The sequence below is a fragment of the Macrotis lagotis genome, chromosome 1, assembly GCF_037893015.1.
Source record: "Macrotis lagotis isolate mMagLag1 chromosome 1, bilby.v1.9.chrom.fasta, whole genome shotgun sequence".
In the NCBI taxonomy this organism is placed as follows: Eukaryota; Metazoa; Chordata; class Mammalia; order Peramelemorphia; family Peramelidae; genus Macrotis; species Macrotis lagotis.
In genome coordinates this window covers 466,726,721-466,733,354 of record NC_133658.1, presented here as the reverse complement: position 1 = coordinate 466,733,354, position 6,634 = coordinate 466,726,721, and the positions used below count along the sequence as shown (strand labels likewise).

Here is a 6,634-nt window from a genome sequence, read left to right as displayed (position 1 = left end):
GAAGGCTGTTTATGTGGAATTCATTTCCTACGCCTAGATTGCCTTAACAATATAGACTTATGACCTCCTGATGGTTGGCAAGATTCTTGTAAGATTGATTTTTCACACTATACTTGATATAGTTACTTGATATAGTATGATGCCAATGACAAAATAAATTTTTCTTCTTTGTTCCTATTTTAGAAATACCATGACTAACTCCAGGTGATGGCACAAAGCTTAGTCTTGTCTGATGTTACTTTAAAACAAATAGATCATTTTACACAAAGAATAACTGAAATGAGTCCTTTAAGATGGTATCACTAAAGCTTTGATCTGACAATGGAACAATGGAAGCTACTAAAACATTCACTGGTTGTGTTATAAATATCATAGAGACCAGTTTGCTTTTTTCCTTTAAACACACAAATATCACTCTGTGCAATTCCTTTTCTGAGGCTTGTAGTGGTTGTAGATTTGTGAAGTCATTGGGAATTACCAGCAGTTTTAATTTGGTCAGAATAAGAATATTTTTACAGGGACTTATGAAGAGAGGTGGTTTAAAAAAAAAACAGATCCATCTGGGTAATTTAACTTGAGAGCAGCCTAGAAATTAGAATATACTTAGATGTTTGAAGGCAATCATTAAATCAATTGAGGAATAAGTTCTTGTTGGCTCCTGCAGGAGTATGTGGAGATGGAGATAGAAACCAGTATGGACAAAGAGAAAGAAAGGAACAAAATCTTGGAGAAAGGGAGACTAGGATGGGATTCTGGATCACTAAAGCAAATAGAGAGCAAAGACATGAAAAATAAAGAATAAAAAATAGAGATTAGAATGTCCTTCCCCTTCTCAACAATTTAAAGAAGTTCCTCTAGTTTTGCTCCAGCGATATCTTGTAAGTAGGGAAAAAGAAAATGAGGGAATGTGAAAAGGGTGGGAGGGTGATGATCAATGTAGCAACAGAAGCCAGAGATGAGCTTGTTGCAGTGTCAAACTACAGTTACTTATATGAAAAATTTTGGGTAATTTCAACAGTACCTGTTGTAAGATATTTGGAGGACCTAGTTGTTGGAAAGTGATTCTGATAAAGATCATCCTTTTGCTGTTGATGATTTAACTGTGACTTCACTAGGATAAACCTGGAGGGAATTCACAACAATGGAGATTATTTCTACCAATGTAGATTAGAATGAAACAGCAAAGTGGCACAGTAGATAGAGTATTGGACTTGGACTCAAAAATTGAACTCATCTTCCTGGATTTAAATCCATCTGTAACCACTTATTATCTATGTGAACTTGGGAAAGTCACTTAACTTTGTGTCAGTTTCATCATTTATAAAAATGAATTGTAGAAGGAAGTGGCAAACCCTTTCAGTATCTCTGCCAAGAAAACCCTAAAGAGGATATGAAAAGTTGGACATGACTGAACAACAATAACAAAGGATAGAATGGCAACTTTCATGCAATTTCCAGTCTTAGAAAGTTTCTTGAGGCACTGATACACTAGGTGGATTGCCCAGGGTCATATAAACAATATGTATCAAAGGCAAGATCTTAACTCAGAATTCCCAGAATACAATGACTATACTATAACTGTTATACTTGCCTTTATTTACATTCTCTAAAAGATATTATTTCTAAAATTGATCATTAGGATATAATTCCTCTTTAAACAAAATTGCAATTTTTTTTCCTTTTGGTATTGAAACATTTAATTTAAATGAAAAATGACATAAGCAGAGTTCCTCTTACAGTACTACAGTACTAAAAAAAGTGATCTATAACAGAGGGCGGTTCAGTCATGATTCAGCTACTTTTTTGTTCTATTCACCACCCACAGAGATGTATTCTTTTTCTGAATTTGATAGAGACTCTTTAGCTCACTATACATATAACCATAGGGAATTATTATTATGAATGCATAAGTAGTAATTATATAGTGCTTTGGAGTTTATGAAGTGCTTTCCTCATAACATTCCTGTGAAGTTGGCTAAGCAACTTGCTCATAGTTCCACAAATTGCTAGGACTGAATCTGGATTTCTCTCTCTCCAAGTCTAGGCTAGTGTCTACGATAATTGAATTATAGAATTTGAGACTAGGAAGCTACTTCAATGGGTAAAGAACAAGATATTACTTAAGGAAATCCTTTTTAGATCTTCAAAGTAGTCATCAAATTAGTTTATTTGAACATATTGGGGAAAGGAGGACTGAATTTATTAATTAAAAAACTCTTGAAATAGTTAAATGAGTTGGATATATTCAAAAATACTTTAGTTATTGAAGGTGATTCTCATCTTTATTTTCAGTGACCTACAGTAGACTTGAATCAAGTCCTCCCAGACTCAGGACTGGCATTCTACACACTGTGCCATCTACCCTCAGGCACTTACTAGATGTGTGACCTTAGACAAGTCACTTAATCCTGCTTGCCACATATCCAGGACTATCTTCAATCATTCTTATTCATAGCTGGCCACTAGACCCAAACGATTCCAGGAGAAAGTGATACTGTTGACTTAGCACAGCCTCCATTTCATTCAAATCCAATTCACATACATACATAGACACACTGTCAAGTCAACATTTCCTTGATGTCATGGCTTTTCTTTGAAAATAAAAGAAAAAAATCCAAAACATCATCAGATCCACAGTAGGAATTAATGTTTATGTGTAAGATACAAATAGTTTTTAAAAAAACATTATAGAGAGATTTTTATGGAGCAAACTATTAAAGTTTTTTTTTTCAAAAACTCCTCCACTAAAATCTTCTCTCTGATTTCTCATTGAAATGTTGTAATGATATTGTACTCTCTATGACCTGGTCTGTAGTTTTGGGTTTCTGGCAGTCTCTAAGAATCTGTTGAATACAATCCTGATGATAGTTTGTGTATGTCATCTGAAGAATATTCTAGATGAATTACAAGGTATTTTTCACCAAAATGGTGCCCTTCAGGTGGTGATCATTTTTAGCTGCTATAATTCACACAAATTACTGTGTTAAGCAGAGGTTAGTAATATCCAAAGCAGTAAAATCAAGGGGTTCTTAAATATGGGTCTTGTCATTTTGAGAAATAAATACAAAATGGTTAGAAAATGATAGATACAATTTCAAAAAGGGGAAAATTTCTATTTTTCAAAAAATCATTACCATATTGGAAGTGGATATAAGAGCTACCCACCCTTTATCACTTCCTAACTACTTATATTTTAGATAGAGAAAGATGTACTATTGTATGATATCGCTAGGGAATTTTAAAGATGAATTTGTTCGTTAGATGATTTGAAAGTGCTATTTGAATTTCTGCCCATTTTTAATGCCTGTTCTGGGAGAAGGCCAACCTTGAACCTTCATCATTTTCTTTATTAAAGAAAATACTGGCAGATCTTACAATCCGTTTACTCATAGTTACCAGTCCACATGAGTTAATGCCAAATTTAATCATAGTTATTTTTTATATCAATCCCCTTAGTCATGCTAAAGATTTGTCATGGCTGCTTAGGAAATAATAGGAAGATGAACTCTGAACTTTATGTATTTTAAGATGTTTTCAGCTTATGTTCTCATTAAAATGGTAGTTTCTGTCCTCATTAAAGTTTTAGATTTACTGTTACATCAAAGGAAAGAATAAGATCATAATGATTACTCCAGCTGAAATATGAAGAAAAAAGCATTCAAACAGGTTCTCAAGATACTCTGCCAAGGACAAACACCATCATCCATCTTCTAATGTCATGGTGGAGGAGGACAGGCATTGTGGAGACAGTGTTGCTTTACTTTCCTTTCTTAGATGAATTATTTGAAACTTCTTTCCCATGCTTTTAAAATAATAAACAGCCTAGCACCAGCTATAACTTCCTGAATAATGTCAAGCTTCACAAAACTTTAAAATGTGAAAAACAGGGAAGATAAAAACTAAGCATAGCTAGAATATTTGGATTTATCCAGGTGCTTCTATTAATTGTCTTTCCCTTCCCTCTTTTTTGAACCAAGATAATTTTCGTTGCAATTCAATTTCCATTGGATAGTTTGCTGTGATCATCTTATCACAACCTCAATTTCTTTTATGCTTACAATCTCAGCAACAAGTGAGACATCAGCAGGTGTACACAGAGAAAAGAGTGAAGTTGATGAACCCCGGACCTATTAAAGAGAATAGCATGAGAAGAATCAAGTATTAACAATACTTCAGATGAGATCTTAACAGTGTGAATTTGTCACTGGGAGAACTCCAAGGGTATGACTTTGTAAGAGAATAGTAAGGAAGCTATTTTAGCTGGGAATCCATTTTAGTTTGTTCTATTGGACAAATTCATGATGAGGCACTGCTGGGTGCATGCTTCAACTAGGCTAACTCCTGCCTCCTGCTGAGGTAATGTCTTCACCTACAATATGTCTTCGCCACATGAGGTTAGTGAAGGTATAAATGGAATAATCCAGTAATCCACCATAGGCAGTTGACCTCTATACATCATATAGTCTCCCATGAGTAGATAAAGGAAGACTTCTTATTTAGGTAAAACGCCTACTTAACTACCCTCATTTGAAACAGTGGAATTTTATTTTGCAGAAGGAAAACACCAGAATGACATTTTTAAAGACTTCCATCATCAGTTACCCTTTAACATTCAAATTTGCAGAATCATCAACTCACTTAAGTAATCTTCTCTCATGAAGATTCTAAGACCAATCTCCTTTATAGAATATTTACATTCTAGTAGTCCATAATGCTCTAGGATATATCTCTATTTACATGTCACTGACCCCTCTCTGGTTTTCTTGTTAGGCTCATGATAAGATTCTTTTTCTTCATGATTTGGCCCATTAACTTTTTTAATCAAAAAAGAAATATATATTAACTTTGCTTCAAATATTTTTAATGTGAGATCTTGATTTCTATTTTGTATTTTCCATAATAATGCAAAGCTTCAAGTCAGCAAATCTTGATGGATATCATGGAAAAGCTTATGGAGGCATTACAATAAATTTATGCTGTGACTGTCCCTGTTGACTGTTTGAATATTTTTGTTTAAATTCAGGGTCTACTCTTTGAGAAGCAAAAGTAAAAATTCTTTCATCTTTCTGGACATTTAGAATACTTATACTAATAATACTAGAAGTAGATTTTTCCATTGTCTCTTTAGATATTCTTGGCATAGGTCTCCACAGACTATCTTTCTCCTGCCAAAGTATGTCCTTGCTACATGTTAATTCATGCCTTGATCTCTTCATGATTCCTCTGTTCACTCCACCCCAACTTCTGAAACTGTAGTTTTAGTCAAGTTTCTTTTTCTCAAAGTTCAATTAGGAGTCACATGATCAGAGTAGATGATATTTGTAAAGCACCCATTCAGTGACTGGCACAATGTGGGTATTTAATAAATATTTGTTTTTTCTGCTCAACCTATTACATGAACCAAGGTTTGTGACAATGGAACAACCTTTAGTTTCTGTTGAATCCAGAAGAGTACTTTAAAGTTAGTAGTGGCCTGCGGAGGCCCGGGTGGCATGGGAGCGGGCAGTGCAGGAGCCGGCGGTGCAGGAGCGGGCAGTGTGGAGCGGAGGGCACAATGAAGCTCATCATTCTAGAAGATTACCTTCAGGCTAGTGAATGGGCTGCCAAATATATTAGAAATCGAATTATTCAGTTTGGTCCTGGACCCAACAAGTATTTCATTTTGGGACTTCCTACAGGGAGTACTCCTTTTGCGTGCTACAAGAAGCTGATCCAGTATTATAAGAATGGGGACCTCTCCTTCAAGTACGTGAAGACATTTAACATGGATGTGTATGTGGGCCTCCCATGTGACCATCCTGAGAGCTACCATTCTTTCATATGGAACAATTTCTTCAAGCATATTGACATTTGCCCTACAAACACCCATATCCTTGATGGAAATGCAGCTGATCTGCAGGCAGAATGTGATGCTTTTGAAAAGAAGATCAAGGAACCTGGAGGGATTGAGCTTTATCTTGGAGGTATTGGTCCTGATGGGCACATGACATTCAACGAACCTTGCTCGAGTCTGGTGTCTAGAACTCGAGTGAAGACTCTGGCCATGGATACCATCCTAGCCAATTCCCGGTTCTTCAATGGAGATCTCTCAAAAGTCCCGACGATGGCTCTGACTGTGGGTGTGGGTACAGTCATGGATGCCAGAAAGGTTATAGTCCTAATTACGGGAGCCCACAAGGAATTTGCCCTGCCCAAGGCCATTGAGGAGGGGATTAGTCATATGTGGACTTTATCTGCCTTCCAGCAGCATCCCTGTGCAGTATTTGTGTGTGATGAAGATGCTACACTGGAGCTTAAAGTGAAAACTGTTAAGTATTTCAAAGGGTTGATGGTTGTTCATAACAAACTAGTGGAACCACTGTACAGTATAAAAGAAACTGAGAAAAGTCAATCTTCAAAGAAGCCATATAGTGACTAACTTGCCCTTGGAACCAGATGTCTAATCCCCCAAAGACATATAGACTTTGAGGGAACAGGTCTTTAGGGAAAAAAAATTATTTCATTGATCAGTCCACTCCAATGTTTTATCTGCCTTTGATGAAAATGAGTGTACATGAATATTCTGTATTCAGTTGTAAGGGTTGAAGCTTACAGAAATGGGTGTTTTATACTGTAATTTAATTTTCTCTGAAGT

General features: G+C 35.8%; 1 pseudogene; it reads left to right on the top strand.

Moving 5' to 3' along the window:
• The first annotated feature begins 5,545 nt into the window (after positions 1-5,545).
• On the top strand, positions 5,546-6,418 carry LOC141519596 (glucosamine-6-phosphate deaminase 1 pseudogene; annotated as a pseudogene).
• The last annotated feature ends 216 nt before the right edge of the window (positions 6,419-6,634 follow it).